Consider the following 17,922-nt stretch of genomic DNA (forward strand, 5'->3'; position numbering starts at 1 on the left):
CTTATGGCGAATATGACAAGGAATTTAAATGGTCATATGGCCACCCTTTAGCTTGAATACACAATGGTCATGCACATTTTATACTACATCAAGCAATTCAATACAATTTATTCGAGCATCAAGGAAAAGCTAAGGCCTTCAATAGGCTACCCAAGGCCGAATATACTTGTCCATGTTGAGGCCAATTATGCACTTAATACCACACAAAAACAGCATGCATTTTACTAGTTAATGCTTTGCATATTGTAGCTCAAAACTTACAATATAGCATCAAGCACTCATATGTGTGCTAGGCGAATGTGCTTACAATTTCACAATTATTCTTCAACATCTTCTTCTTTAAACAAACTTATTCATCACTTCCTTCATAACCAAAACATCATGTGCAAACATATATATATACATATATGAGCATGGCGAATTTCAAGGTGTCCATAGCCATCCAAAACACAAATTTTAACTAACATGCAAGAAGCATGAACCATGCTCATGAATGCATCATGGCGAATATGACAATCATGCTCCTTTTCAACTTCAATCATGATAAAACAAAAGAAAGCTCAAAATCTTACTCAAGAGTAGACAATCCATCATTGCATGCATCATCATCAAGCTTCACACTTAGCATGCAATGGCTTTATCACCATAACAACTTTGGCCAAATACCATTTCCATGGCTTAACAAAGATTTGAGCCATGGCTAACATGCACATCAAGTTAGCAACCAAAACATGCATGAAACTCCTAACACAACCTCATACATACCTTAATCTTGATGCAAACTTAGCCAAATCTCCTTCTAGATCTCTTCCAAACCAAGCATGAAGCAAAAATCCTCCTTCTTCCTTAGTTTTGGCTCAAAGAAAGGATGAACAAAATTTTTTCTTTCCTTCTCTACAACTCACGGCAATGGGGGGATTACCACACTCACACACATTTTTTTTCATTTTTTATCACCCATACACCTTTGTTTATTATTTCACCCTAATGCACCAACAAAACATGTTTCATGACATGTTTAGCCCATCCTCCTTGTCATGGCCGCCACCACCTATAAAAGGGGAATTTGACATGCAAGTCCATTATTTTGCATGCATGCTTTAATTAGTCATCACACATTTCCTATCATACTTTCAAAGTTCATTACTAAGTCCTTTCTTGTGGAATTCACCCTTATAACACTAAATCAATCATCATAAAATGTCATACATGAGCACACACATATTATAGGCATCAAAATAAATTTTTAATTATTTTTATGCCTCGGTTTTGTGGTCCCGAGACCACCTTCCGACTAGGGTCAATTTTGGGCTGTCACAGATTGTATCCCAAGAAGCCATCCATGAAGGAGAACAATGAGTAGCCCGCCGTGTTATCCATTAGAGTATCAATGTGAGGCAAAGGGAAGTTGTCTTTTTGGCTAGCCTTATTTAAGTCTCTATAATGAACACACATTCGTACTTTCCCATCTTTTTTAGAAACAGGTACAATGTTGGCTACCCATTCCGAGTATTTGACCACCCGCAGGAATCCGGCATCAAATTTTTTCTTGACTTCCTTCTTTATTTTTAGCACAATGTCTGGCGTTATCCTTCGAAGTTTCTATTGAATCAGCTTGCAATCTTATTTTATGGGAAGGCGATGTACTACAATATCGGTGCTCAACCCGGGCATATCTTGGTAGGACCATGCAAAAACATCTTTAAATTCTTGAAGTAACCCAACAAGTTCTCACTTTGTTTCTTCAGTTATGCACATTCTGATTCTTATAACTTTTCCTTCTTCCAAAGTCACCACCTCCACTACCTCTTTATGCGGCAGAATTTGCTTTTTCTCTTGTTCTACTATCCTTAACAAGTCCTGAGATAAGTCACAGTCTCTGTCATCTTCAAAGTCCTAAGATCCCTCTAAACACATGTCTTGCTCAAAAAGTGATTCCGAGTCAGTAGCAGCGTCACTCATGACATTGATATCCTGGGACCTATTATAGGTACAAGAATATGCAAAAAAATGAATGAATTTGAGAATTATTGTTTGCATGGTATGATTATGAAGGAATGATTGAAGAAAGTCTAAAAAGACCAAGATAATTACTCTAACGGAAAGAATAAAAAAATTACTAGGGGAAATAATGAAAGAATATTTGCTCAAAATGATAGAAAAAATGTACTTCATTAAAATAACGATGTTTGAACATGAGCCTATTTCATAAAGAAATTCTCATTGCCTCTAGGCTTAAAGTAACAAGATTGTTTTGAACATTACTCTGAGTAAGCTCTAAATACTACAGGAATGTCTTCTGCAGTCCAGTTGCCTAGAACACTCCCAGGTTCATAAGGACGAATATCTGACAAGGTCCCCTCTTCAGTCGCTTCTTCCAATATGGCATTGATGTGAATATCTTTCAACATTTCTTTAATGTCTTTTTTCTCCGATGTCCTTCGTTCAGAATGAATAATCCCTCCCTATACGAAAGTCTTCGATATGTAAGGGATCACCATGGATTCCCACTTGATTTCTTCACAACTCAATCGTGCCTTTCTTCTTTCTTTCCTTTTCTCTAATTCCTTCTTCTTTTGTTTGGCATATGGCTTGAACCCCAAACCAAAGTGGTCATATTTGTTCTTCAGCATAGGCAACTCAACTTTTCCCTGAAGACTCCTTCTAAGTCCTCTTCCTGGTAAAGCTCCTATTCCAACCATCAACTGTAGACTCATCCTTGTAGTTTTGGATAATTTCAGCGTCAGAATCTTGCTCCCCTCAGTAATGAATGTCACATTAACAAATTCCAAAGACCAAAATGAACATTCAATTGCTCATCATCTGTCTCTAAATATGGTCCATCACTTCTTACAGCTGCAATGATATTTTCTTCAGCATTTATCATTATCAACCGACCCTCTGATACTAACTTCAACTTCTGATGCAACGATGAAAGCACTGCCCCTGCTAAATGCATCCAAGGTCTTCCTAATAGGCAGTTGTACAAGGGTTTGATATCCATCACCAAAAAGTCCACCTCATATGTAGTTGGACCAATCAACAAAGGTATTTCTATTCTCCCCATGACTCTTCTTTCTGTGCCATTGAATGCCCGTACTATATTTTGACACCCCTTCATGTGCGAGCTATCCACAGGTAATCTATTTAATATAGACAAGGGCAATACATTCAATGCTGACCCATTGTCTATCAAGACTCCCAACAATGTGTATCCTTTGCATCTGGTAGTGATGTGCAGAGCTTTAGTGGACCCCATACCTCCTTGTGGTATTTCATCATCGTTGAAGAAGATGAAATTATTAGCACTTATGTTATTAACCAGCCGATCCAACTTATTGACAGAGATATCATTAGTTATGTAGGTCTCATTTAGCACTTTCATCAATGCATTTCGGTGGACCTCTAAACTTAGGAGCAAAGCTAGTATAGATATGCGAGCTGGTTGTTTACGCAACTGTTCCACCACACTATATTTACTATGTTTCAGAAATTTCAGGAATTCCTTAGCTTCCTCCTCTTTCACTGGTTCATTAACAGGCAAATCAAACTCAAAAGCTTTTCCTTTCTTTTATTCTGCTATCAGAGCTTTTCCTTTTACAGGTTTTGTTCGGGCATTTACCAAATCATATCGTCTTCCACTACGCATGTGAGAACCCATATCTTGATCCTCCATAGCTGAACTCTCCTTCCACGAGATTGTCACATTACAATCATAATTCCATGGAACCCTTTTGTTGTTCTCGTAAGAGAAAACTACTGGTTTCTAAATTATAACCTTTGGTGCCATTTGAATTTCCGCTTTATTTTTCAGACATGAAATGATGACCACATGATAATTGACCTTTGGGCCCTTCGACGTTGATTCTGACGTGCATACACACCCCTCCTCTTTAGACCCTTCATAAAACTCTATCTCCTTGTTGTCCATCAGGCCCTGAATCAAAGCTCTGAACTCTTCACATTCTTGAATTCTGTTCCCCTCTTCATGATGGAATTCACAGTATCTCTCTATCTCTTTTCCACTCTTTTTTGGATTCGAAATAACTAATCCCCTTTTTGCCATCTCCTTCTAGACCCATTTTAAAGGGGTTTTTACTTTCGTAATGTCTATCTTGATCTTTCTCCTCATATTTTCACTTACCGCATTTACCCCACCATCAGTGTGATTAGGTAATGGATTTTTTGCGTTGGGTGCATTATCAAACTTCACAACGCCCACTTTAATAAGTCTTTCAACTACTTTCTTAAAGGCAGTGCAGTTTTCTATTGAATACAATGAAATTCCTACATGGTAGTCACATTGAGCGTTTGCGTCATACCACTTGGGCTATGGAGGTTGTAATGGCTTTAGGTAAAAGGGTCCATGACATATACATCGAATAAACTTTGGTACAGCTCCTTATATGACATTGGGATAGGCATAAATTGAAGCTTCTCACTATTTTGCTTTATGCCAGACTCTTGTCTTAATGAACCTTGACTCCCAGTAGTCACTTCTCTGCTGATTAACGATAAACGATTTCGAGTACCCTATGTTCGTATTGTTCACCTCGTTTTCCTTTTTCCGCGGGGTTGGCCTTTTGGTATTCTCTCATGCCTCTATCCTTCCACTTCTTATTACATTCTCTATCATTTCTCTAGTCATTACAACATCTAAGAAGCTTTTTATGGCACTTCCCAGCGTGTTTATAATGAACAGAGCCTTCAAAGTGTTGATAAAGAGCATCGTGGTTTCTTTTTCTAAAAGCGGCGGCTGAACTTGTATAGAAACTTCTCTCCATCTTTGTCCATATTGTCTGAAACTTTTATTTGGTTTCTTCTCCATATTCTGCAGAGTAATCCTGTCAGGAGTCATATCCGTCAGATGGTTGTACTGCTTCATGAACGCTTGGGCCAAATCTTTCCATGAACTAATCCTGGTGTGACTCAACTGATTGTACCACTTCGATGATGCCCCTACTAAACTGTCTTGGAAGCAATGAATCAGTAGTTGATCGTTGTTAACATACCCAGTCATTCTTCTGTAAAACATGGTAATATGAGCTTCAGGACAGCTCGTTCCATTATACTTCTCAAACTCTGGCATTTTGAACTTGGGGGGAAGGATTAAGTCTAAGACCAAACTCAGGTTCTTAGCGTCAATTCCATGATGACTATCAATACTTTTCATCGCTCTGAATTTTTCCTCTAGCCATTTACACCGTTCCTCTAATTGCTTTTGTGATTCCATCCTTGCCTTTTCTTCTTCTGCAACTTCGTCCAAATCAAGAATAAGCGGATAATTCGAGTTATTAATAAGGTTAGAGCCTAAGCTAGCTTGGAAATTTATCGGTATCGAAGTTCCAGCCTGAATCTGCTGAGGCCTGATCGTAACAGATGGTCTCTGTAGATTAATCTCAGGTTGTGTTGGTACATGTGTTAGAGTGAAGCCAGGAGGATATTGAGGGTCTTCATTATTTTCCCCAACATTATCCATAGGACCCTTTCCCTTATCCATTCTTCCCATCAACAATTGGGACAACTGACTAATCATCTCTCTTTGGGATTCCATCATTTGATCTTTCATCTCCTACTAAATCTTGGCTAGCTGCTCTTACATCTGTGACTGCATTTGTTCCTACATGTCCTTTTGCATTTGCTCCAAATTTTCAAGTCTTTTGTCCATTGACTTGGTCTTTTTCCTTGTACCGTAGGGATACATACTTGGTTGGTTTTCGTTGGTTTCCATATTACTGAAATAATTTTTAATTAATTAGAATCTTTTTATGGCCTTTAATGCATATAATGTAATGTAATGCAAATGCATGAACGCAAAGGAGGCATCAATTTTGATTCAATTCCATTTAGAACACTTTACTAGAAAATAAAAATCTTTACATAAAACTGAGTCACAAATAAGACTTCGCCCTAATGCTCAGAGCCTTAATTTTCCTAAGCAATGAGGCTAGCTCCTGCCCCTGATCTGACTCCAACTCGTACTTCACACTCAGTATGTCCGCTTGTACCACTAAGGCTTGCAAGTAATCAGATACCTCTCAAATTTTTGTTACAACTTCTCCCATGATGTAATCCTTGTTTCTGACTTGGTCTCACGCATGGTGAAACTGTTCCTTCCAACGCTCCTCACTTGCTTTGAAAAACTCAATCCGCATCTCATAGCTTTGTAATGACGCTTCTAATTCTTCTACTTTTCCTTTCATTTCTTCTATCTTACTCAAGCTTGCCCTCAACTCCATTGCGATATTACGGCTTCGGTACAGATGAAGAGACTTCTCGAGTTCTGCCACTCTAGCCCTTAATTCACCTCGTTCATTTCTGCTTTCTGACAGACTTTTCTCTAAATCCTCATTTTGTGCCTGAGTCTCTTGGAATTTCCTTTCCCACCAGTCGGTTTTGGTCTTTTCCTCTCGAATTTTTAGTGCCATTACTCCGAAGTTTTACCTAACCCAGCAGTCTTCATAGACAGGCGTAACTTCTTATAATCTGTGTTCAAACTATCCAGATCCTCTTCGGCCTTACTTTTCCCTTTTCTCCACTTCTCAGCCTCTGACCTCTGAACGTCTACATCTTATCTCAGATGCATCTTCTCTTCCTCCAACTGTTCGATCTTCTTCCCAAGCTCAAAACTCTTCTTCTCAAAATCCTGTTTTATAATTTCCAACTCTGACGGGGCAACTTGTAATTGTTCCTCCACAGGTCGAGTATCTTCTAAACTTGGCCTAGGAATATTATCATTGACCCATTTCCTAAACCATCCATTGTATTCAGGTGTCACCATGGAACCGATAGCCAACCTCTTCATCCAACGAGTTTGCTTCCAAGCATCAGACAATTCCCGAACCTTCTTCTTATAGTGGTCACCTTTATAGGAGTATTCACACTGAGCAAGCCTGAAAGTCGTAGGTACAAACTACCTCGATTTATATTGCCTTAATGCAAGCAATGGAGTATACCCAGTAGCTCCCCAAATTCCTGACAATGGTACCCAATAAAAATTCCCGTATCGATATAGGATTTCATCAGGAACCATCCAAAAAGCTCTCCACTTTATATCCTCTTCCTTGAGATTCTAAAGAATTTCCATCCATTTTCCCTCTGAAATATCGTCTCTCCTCTACATTGCTGCCTCCTCCTTTAACGAGGAATAACTTTTAGAAAAGACCCGGTAAGAAACCTTGTTCACCTTCCAAAAGTGCCCATGGAACCACACCATCAACAGCTATGCACATCCAATAAAACGCCCCTCGCTCGTCTTTCAACACATGCTCAAGGATCTGAACGCCTCAACCAATATTGTAGGTACAGGTGTGATTCCCTTCTCAAGACGGTCGAATAAGTCAATGACTGCCTCATCCACATGCCTTAAAGCCTTACGAAAAATTACCAATCCATAGATGCTTAAGGACGAAGATATCGACCCTCTTTCTTTCATCCGGATGTGTTAAAACCAAATCTCTCAAATTCTCCCAAGGGATACATTTACTATCCCCCTTTCTTTGAATCCAAGCAGTGACCCAAGGCTTGCTCATCCCTGAAATATTCATCAATTTCTTCGCGAAAGTTTGACCATCAAAAACCTTGGCATAAGCTTTTCTAACTTGAACTTTTGGACACCTGAGCAGGGTAGTATATTCCTCCACGATAGGCACCAAATCTACTTTCCCAAAAGTGAAACACTTATAAGTAGAATTCCAAAATTGAACCATAACTCGGAATAGATGCTTGTCCACCCTAGTATCTATCAAGTAGGATATATCACCATAGCTTTGATAGAACAACTATTTGGTTCCTTCATCCCAACGAGCCCATATATCTCTCAACTCTTGCAACTCATTCTATGTTACATTAACGCGAGTGAATTTCTGCAATTCTAATGTATATCCTTCTGTCAGGCTATCCCCTTTCTACGATTGTAACTTCTCTGACCATGCACGGACACCCGCATTATCCTCAACTTTATTAAGAAATTCATTCTCCATGTTAAATCTTCTAACTTAGTAATCGAATACGATTCAACACCTCCTTTAGTATGCAATTTCATACAAAACACAATCAAAATAAAACACAAGTTAGTATCAAATCTAAGTAATAAGATACAAGCAAAAACCAAAAATAATCAGAACACAGATATGGGAACCTACTAAGGCTTAACACAGCTCTACCTAAGGGTAGCTCTTAAGGTTCACTATATGTGGTTCGGTTCTAAAGAGAAGGTACCTGAACCAGTAGATTCCTCCATCTTCACCCATTATAGGCTCATATGGATCGAGTTCAATTCAGGGGAATACATTTCCCTATGACCATGCGGAGATGAAAATCTCACGAAATCATAGGTACAGATTATCCCGGAAGCAATCCACTAGCCTATGCGGAGGTGAAAACCTCACGAAAGCATAGTTTCTTACTCACACGTAAAGGTATAATGACAATGGTCATGCAATGTAATGTAATATTATTCAACAAGACCCAAACCATGACAATCATACAAACAAATGCAATCATGATTTTCAAAACAAATTTTCAATACTTCGAAAAAAGGACAACAAATAATCAATTTTATGGCTTGACTCTCTTGTTCAATCCCTAGTGGAGTCGCCAAGCTATCAAAACCATTTTTTAGGGTTAGAAAAAAATAGGGATCGACTTTAAAACCAAATGTGGAGTCGCCACCAATCTATTGTTTCGATGTGATTGGATCACCTTAAAATATTTTATTCCATTTAAACCAATTTTGGCCTACGTAAATTTGAGAAAACGGGTTCGGGAGCCAGTTATGTATGAGGAAGGATTAGCACCCTCACTACACCCAAAATTGGTACCAAATTGATTAAGTACTATTTTTATGTCTAAGATTTAAAGCTATTTTTGAAATATGGTTCCTTTTAAAACATTTGAATGGCTTAAGTTGGTCGTCAAAATTCTCTTGTTTCGAAGGTATACAGCATCACATCCAGCACAATAGGACACGATCCTTTATACCCTCGAAAACACGATAAATTTTTTACTTCCAAGTTTATATGTTGAAAATTACAAAAGGATGCCCGATTATTTAGTCCAACGAAAAATCAAAACCCAGCACAGTAAGGCACGATTCCTCGAATTTCCAAACATTGAACATTGCCTTGCTTTAGAATTTATAAAACACGAGTGAAATTCTAAAGGAATATTCGATTATTTTGAACAAACGGGAAATCGAAACCCACCACAATAGGGCACGATTCCCCAAATTTCCAAACATCAAACATTGCCTTTTCTGAATTAGACTCAACTTGGGCTCGGCAGGGACACGCTCGTGTCACACGCCCGTGTACAATTTTTTAGGCTGTATTCGAGCCTGCCAAATTGACACAGCCGTGTGGCCTACTCGTGTGAGGAGGTCCAGGCCGTGTTGATTTCGTACTTTGGCCCATTTTCACCGATTTTGGCCCGTTTCTCGTTCCTTTCGCTCTCTTATGCTCTCCTAAGTATAAAACATGAAATTAAAGCATTAGGAGCATCGAATCCACCAAGTCTAATAGGAAATCATCCATAAAATGCGTTAAACATGGGGTAAAAATATGTATAAATTACGGTTTATCAGGGCACGATTCCCCAAATTTCCAAACATCAAACATTACCTTTGTTTTAAGGAATTTTCGGATGAATAATTATAAAACCAGCTTAAAACACATTAATTTGACTTGAAATAGAATAGAATAATTAGTTTTAAAGAGTTTGATATTATAAACCGACATTTGTAAACCAAGAGAAAAAAATGAAAACATGGGATAACATGCATGCATGAAATACAATAGTTGATGAATGAAGATAATATAACCTTATTTAACCAATCAAATCAAACAAACAATTTTTTTAAAATAACAAAATTTACATGCATGGGTGACCAACAATTGATTTAATAATACATAAAAACGAATAAATGTACATGAAATAATATAAAAACAATTAGCACATGAGGTACCAAACGACATAAAACTAATATGATACAAAACAATTTCTAAAAATGATGCATTGATGAGCGAATAACACATGCTAGAACTTAAAATAATTTATAAAAAAAACTAAGAATATATAAATAAATTTTTAAAATAAATGTGACAAAAAGAAGACATTTGAATCAAATAACATGCAAAATATTTTTAAAAAATGTATTTATTTAAAATTGAAAATATGTACAAATAAGGATAAATTTAATAACACATGAAATATAAAAAGGAAAGCAAAGGTATATAATAAAATATGATTTTAGGAAATAAATTATATACGTAATAGGTTAAAAAAACATATATATATAAAAACATTTCAACAAAATATTGTATAAAATGTTAAAATAATTTGATGTAAAAAGAACTTCAAAATGGCGATTTTATAAAAACAAAATAAAGTTATTGAAATAGCTCAACACATATATAAAATGTTAAGAACTTTAAAATAATAAGCATTACATATTACAAACTCAATTAAAATAATGCATGTACAAATATATATAGAATATTTAAAAATATTGTACAAAACGTTAAAATAATATGATAAAAAACCTCAAAGTAATTGTACGAATAAAAACAAATAAAATTATTAATCGATCAACACATATAAAAATATTAAAAGCATTTTAAAATAGTAAGTTATACAAATAGAAAACTAAATTAAAATTGAATTAAAATAAAAGGGATAATTTATAAATAAAATAGGCTATTGAAATTAAAATAAGGACCAATGCGCAACATGTACAGACGCACAAGGACCAAATCTAGAAATATTCCAGATCCCAAAATACTGCGTTGAAGCGCAGACCAAATTCAAAATATGCGCTAATTACAGGGCTAAATTTAAAAAAAGAAATAAAACAGACAATACACGATTGAACGATTGCGCAAAGGGGGAGGACCTAGTGCGTAATTAACCCTTTCAAACGAAAGAACGCGGATCTGGCCTACCGATCGCGTCAACTCAAGGATCCTTTCCCCCTTGGGACGGCGTCGTTTTTAATTTTGCTATTATACCTTCATTCTCATCCATTTTTTCTTAAAACACAGCCAATCTCTTAATTGAAAAAAACAAAGCTATTAACCCACTCTATTAGGGTTTCATTTAGCATACAGCCGCCAGATCACCATTCTATTTGGTGGCTGACAATACGCGGACAGTGGCCAAATCTTGCTAACGGAGGCCACGACCATGGAAATCTGGTAAGTTTGCTCTTTCCCTCTTTCTTTTTTTTCTTTTTTTTTTGAAAAAACACTTCAAATCCTATACTATTCTTTGAAAAAAAACGAAGCAAAATTCAAAGAGTAAAAAAAACAACACCATTCAACCCTCGCCCATATCTCCATACTTTTGAGATATTTGGGCTCTCATCGGCGTCGATTCAAGCATCCCTTTTTTATTTTTTTTTCATGCTAAAATTGCAAGCAAATCAATAGAAACGAAAAAAGTGAAGTAAACAGATTTTGAATTCACCTTTTTGATAAGCTTTTTGATTTTGATTACTTTTTTTTTAGTATTCAGTATGCGTAACCTCTACAGATGATGAAATCTCTGGGCTTTATAGCCGAAAAGAAAAATCAAAATAATTATAATAAAATACAATTTTTTCTATTTTTTTTTGTATTTGTTGTTGTGTTTGTCCTTTGTTTGTCTTCTTTTGCAGGAACGGAGGCAACGTGTGCGTACGGAGGCTGCTGGTGGCGCAACAGCTGCTGGGGCTAGGGTTTGCTACAAACATGGTTTAGGTTTTTGGCCTTTTTGGGCTTAGGGTTTTATTAGTTTTAGGTTTTAAATTTGGGTTTGGGTTTGTAATGTCTTGGGTTTTAAATTTGGGTTATGTAATTTGGGCTTTGTGTAGGAACGCCGGTACCCCCATGGTATAGCAGAAAAAAAATTATATATATACATTCCGACGATCCAAACCATGGATCCACGTGCGAGGAATGAATCGGGGTGAAAGAGTTTCGAAATTACCAAAATTTCAATCTGAGTAGACAGTGAAGCCTCGGCAATGAGAATACTGTTTTGATTTCGAATCCAAGCCGCAATCCTTATGATCCCGACCTTTACGCAATCCACCCAGTTGACAATGAACAGAAGAAATCCCCAAAAACTATTTTCAGAGATTTTTTTTTCTTGACGACTGCTAGACCTAATAGCAAAGCTTCGGGTTTGTATATATATTCACTTTCTAGGGTTTCTCTCCCAACTCCCCTTATAATTGGTATGTATATAATGAATTAAATTTTAATCCAAACATAATAATCATAATTAAAATAAATAAATATAATAATGTTTTAACCTAAAATTATAATTACATTAATTATAATAAAGATTTTGGTAAACTATATTTATTTAAATTTATATACTGAACCAAATTCATATATTAAAAGAATTATGTTCTCCTTATGTGTACAACATCCTTGTACATATAATATGTTCGATATTTGATTGCCCAATTAAATTAATTCTATAATTAATTTAATTTATGTGACAACCAAATGCAATACCAACTATGTTTTATTCCATTCATTTCAACCATAGGGTGTGACCCTGTAGGTTCTTGTAACGTTAGCAGTAATACTAGAACGATTCTAATGTTACAAACAATGAGTGGCATCTAGCAATGCATCATTGCTACCTAAGTTACAAGAAGTCATGATTTGACATAACCTTTTGTGATTAGTCTTTTATGCATTAATCCTTAAGTCCTTTATCTCTGGAATGGACACAAGTCATGGAATAGTCACACTTGCATAGTCCATCCCATGTTTCTTGATACCTTGAGTAGACTATGATACACAAATAAGTATGACATCTCATATCAACTTATTTGAGCATGGCCATGCATTTCTAGTCTCACTCAATCAAGCGGCCTAAGATATTACTCCTATTATGTAGGAGGGACTTATCCTATATTGATCAACCATATCCTCTACATAGATTGTGGTATATCCAACATCGCCTTTATAAATCAACCAGTTATGGTGTACGTTTGATCAGATCAAAATATACAACTCACGATGTTGGGATAATGATGATCTCAAGTCCGAGGATCATATACATATTAATCACTATGAGTAATGTTGTGACAATTACATAATAATCCAAGAAACATACTCATAGCGGGTCAGTCCAATATGTTTTTCTCTAACACACATATTCATGCATTGATTCTGACACTCCATATCAATGACAACTCTTTATCATCAATCAAATACATGTTAGTCTTAATGCATTATTGTTGTCCTAGTCAACAATAATACTTGACTGAGGACCTTTTAAGAATAATCATATTATTCTCAGGACATTATTATAAAACAATTTATTTAAACACACAAAAAAGAAACTGAAATAATAATGGCAACGCCTTATATTAATAAACATGGTAAATCAAGTATGTTATTACAACCATCTCATGATTGATCTTTGGGCATACTCTTACACTTTGATGATGGACTATTAATTTGGTTTTATTATTTGGATTTTTGGTTTAATAATTGGTTTTATTTTGGTTGTTGGGCCCCGGGCAAATTGGCCTTTCTACAATTACCTGTCAGTCGATCTAACATCTGATCCATAAAAGGCAATGGAAAATGGTCCTTCCTAGTGGCTTTATTTAGCTTTTTGTAGTCAACACAAATTCTCCAACTAGTAACAGTTCTTGTTGGGATCAATTCGTTACGCTCGTTCTCAACAATCGTAATTCCACCTTTCTTCGGCACACACTGCACCAGACATACCCTCGAATTATTTGAAATAGGATAGATGATTTCTGCATCTAGCCATTTGATCACTTCCTTTCTCACAACTTCCTTCATAATAGGATTGAGCCTCTTTTGCCCATCAATTCAATCTTTTTCATCTTCCTCTAGAACAATTTTGTGCATGCAAAATGAATGGCTTATACCTCAAATATCAGCTATGGTCCAACCAATTGCTTTCTTAAATTTCTTTAGAACAGAAATTAGTTGCTCCTTTTGATCTTTTGTCATTTCTGCTGAAATAATCACAAGCAAAGTGGAACAGTCACCTAAATAGATGTATTTCAAATGGGAAGGAAGTACCTTTAGTTCGAGTGTAAGTGGTTCTTCAATTGACAATTTGGGTTGCACAAATTCTTTGACTTCCAACTCCAATGGTTCAAACCATGTGGATTGAATAAAATTTCTCAGATTGGCTTCCACTAGAACCATGTTTTTTTCACTTTCTTCACCCTCTAAAGGGTCAAACCGTAAGGCTTTCTCCAATAGATCTTCTTCAAAATTACTTTCCATAGAAATCAAGGTTTCAATCTCTTCCATAACTGAACACTTTTCTATCAGATCGGCAAATTTCGTCGCTTTAAGAATGTTAAAAGTTACCTGATCGTCTTGAACTTGCATGGTGAGGTCGCCTTTCTACACATCAATTAACGTTCTTCCCGTGGCTAGGAAAAGTCTCCCAAGGATAATTGGCACTTCCATATCTACTTCAAAATCTAGAATAATGAAAGCAGCAGGAAAAATAAATTTATCGACTTTTACAAAAATATCTACAATCTTTCATTCGGGGTATGCTAAAGATCGATCCACTAGCTGGAGCATCACAGTTGTAGGTCTTCCTTCTCCTATCTCTAGCATCTTGAAAATAGACTTAGGCATCAAGTTAATACTTGCTCCTAAGTCACACAAAGCTTTACCACAGTAAGGTTCACCAATGTTACAGGGTATCGTAAAACTTCCTGGATCCTTCAATTTCAGTGGCAGCTTGTTCTGCAGGAACGCACTGCACTCCTTTGTCAAGGCAATAGTCTTATACTGATTCAGTCATTTCTTTTTGGATAGTACATCCTTCATAAACTTCACATAATTCGACATTTGTTCTAAAGCCTCCACCAATGGAATATTGATGTGTAATTGCTTTAGAACATCCAAAAATTTCTTGAATTGCACCTCCTGTTTCTACTTGTGCTGCTGCAATCTTTGTGGATATAGAGGTGATGGAACTTTCGGTTGAACCGGACAACTCTTCTGAGTAGGTAAATTTGCATCCAAAGAAGATGTTAAAGTATCTGAATTCACTAAGTTAGGATTTACCTTGTTAGTCTTTGCAGATTCTGATTCCTTTGGATTAGGAATTTCAATAGCTGGTTGATTCTTCTCAATAGGCTTATCTTTAACCTCAATCAATCGAGGTTCTAGAATTTTACCACTTCACAATGCCACTACCTTGATATGTTCTTTACCCAAATTTCTTGGATTCTTAGTATCGCTTGACAAGGTTCCTTGCGGTCTATTACGAAGCTCTGTAGCTAACTAGCCCATTTGGTTTTCCAAATTTTTCAGTGTTGTTGCTTGGCTTTGGATCAAAGCATCTTTCTTTGCCATGTACGCTTTCAACAAGTTCTCCAAACTATTTGATGCCTTAGCTTGAGGTGGTTTTGGAGATTGCTTATTAAACCCTTGAGATTGGTTAAGTCTATGCTGCATAAAGTTGTTGTTTAGTCCATTTCCTTGGTTGCTCTAAGAAAAGTTGGGGTGATTACGCCATGAAGGATTATAGAAGTTGGACTGGGGTCCTTGTCCACTCCTATTTTGGTGTCGGTTCCCCACATAGTACACTGACTCGGGATTCAATAGGCAATTCTTGAAAGAATGACCTTCCCTACAGTACACACAGGAAACTACTTCAAACAGACTTGTTGGCTGAGCTTCAAAATTATTAACAGTATTAGTGGTAAACTGCTTTAACATAGAAGAAATAGACGATACCTGAGCTGATAACAAAGTGAGAGCATCAACTTCATGAACTCCACCTCGACATCTTCCTGAAACTGTTTGATTTGTTGGCCATTGATAGTTGTTGCTCCCGATCCTCTCGATAATCTCATAAAGCCTCATTATAAGACTTAGACAGAATTGCACCATTCACAGAAGCATCTACCATCAATCTTGCATGTGCATTAAGACCATTATAGAATGTCTCTAACTGGATACAGTAAGGAATCCAATGATGAGGACACTTATGAAGTAACTCCTTGAATCACTTTCAAGCCTCATACAAAAACTCATCATCCAATTGTTGGAAAATTGTGATCTCGTTCCTCAACTTAACGTTCTTGCTAGGTAGGAAATACTTAACCAAAAATCTCTCTGCTAATTCTTGCCATGTAGATAGGGAACTTGGTGGCAATGAATTGAGCCATGCTCGTTCTCAATCTCACAACGAGTACGAATACAACTTCAACCTCAATGTGTCTTCAGTCACACCGGTTATCTTGAATGAATCACTCACCTCCATAAACAATCGAAGGTGGAGATGTGGATCTTCCGTGGGCATACCACTAAATTGGCCCACCGTTTGTAGCATTTGAAACATCACTGATTTCAATTCGAATTGGGTTGCCTCAATATATGGCTTTCTAATCATTGATTTAACTCAATGAAAAGGGACACACCATATTATCTGATGCATCGATCCCTATCATCAGTAATGAGGATGGGATTTCGTACATGATCGGCTTCGTTACCTTGGCCTTAATTGTGATTTCCAAGGTCCGTCTCGACTTGTCTTTGAGCTATTTTTTTACGTCTTCTTTGTCTGAAATTTCACTCAATTTCAGGGTCTATTGGGAGTAAATCGATAATCCGATCTATGCTCATAAACACCTGAAAAGAAAATCACAAAATTAAAAAGAATAAGTTAGTAATGTTAGAAATAAATCAAATTGAAAATAAATAATTTCATGAAAAAAATGACTATGGCAACAGTTGACAATCCCTGGCAACGGCACCAAAAACTTGTAACTCTCGGGTTTGTGCAAGTGTACACAGTCGTTATCAAGTAATAAGTAAGTATCAAGTTATCATCTCCACAAGCATTGTATTTGTGCTAAGTCACTTAATTTGTAAAATTATATTAACAATTTGATAAATAAAAACAATAACTGAGAAGTGATGAAAAATTAAGTATATGAAACTAAATGCAATGATCCCTAATGCAATTTATCTTAAATATGCAAACTATATGAATGAAGTAGATTTTAGCGGAATTAACACAATAAACAACAATTATAACATAAACAAGCTAGGACAATTACTTTAATTAAACTCAAATTATTATCAACATGCTTATCAATATTCGAAAAAACATTCCATGGCAACTCGATCTTTCATGAGTTTGGAAACCACATTAGGTCCTTTCAAAATCCTTTACTTAGTAAACACAAATTTTACTGATCCTTATTTACTGAAGGTTTCTTAGTATTCGTGCGAGCTAACAGGGATGTGTTAGGTTTGAAACAGTTTAATCACACAAATCTAAAAACTATGCAGATAATAGAGCCTAGTTAGGGTTGTTATGTAACCTACAATTTAATCGGGTTAGGATCTAAATTGAGCATGCACATTTAAATTATGTGTCCATTAGCCATCGTCTGGTTAGGATCGCTCAACTAATTCAAGTGCATTTCAATCACGTATGAACGAAATACAGACTTGATTTTAATTGAAAACATGATCGATTGAGGTACAAACATTATAAGCACGAAACAAATAATTATTCTTTAATCAAAGCAATCATCCTAACTTAAATAAAATTAAGCTATCATTGCTGTAAACAAGAACAGTAAACACATAGTAAACATTCTTGAATTAAGTTAAAGAAAGGAAAGATTAAACCCAAATCAAAGTGGTTGTTACCCAAGACTCTGACTAACGAGGGTTCCTTCGTTCCTTCACTTTGCTCCTTTGCTGATGGCTCTCCAAGGTGTCCAACCAAGGGCTTTTTAAGAGGATAATTTGCTAAAAATCCTTATGCAATGATGATGATAGGCGTGAGGGGGAAAGAAAGTTAAGAGAGTTAAGAGAGGAGAGAGTGATGAATGAGTGAGGGATGAATGAGGGATTAGGGATAAGTGAGAAATGGGGTCTTATTTATAGGTGAGGCAAG

General features: G+C 36.3%; 1 non-coding gene across 1 annotated transcript; it reads left to right on the forward strand.

Moving 5' to 3' along the window:
* Positions 1-15,976: 15,976 nt before the first annotated feature.
* LOC128279998 (small nucleolar RNA R71) lies at positions 15,977-16,083 on the forward strand. The gene has a single exon (XR_008270180.1). It is a non-coding gene; the product is annotated as a small nucleolar RNA R71 (small nucleolar RNA).
* The last annotated feature ends 1,839 nt before the right edge of the window (positions 16,084-17,922 follow it).

The sequence above is a fragment of the Gossypium arboreum genome, chromosome 8, assembly GCF_025698485.1.
Source record: "Gossypium arboreum isolate Shixiya-1 chromosome 8, ASM2569848v2, whole genome shotgun sequence".
NCBI lineage: Eukaryota > Viridiplantae > Streptophyta > Magnoliopsida > Malvales > Malvaceae > Gossypium > Gossypium arboreum.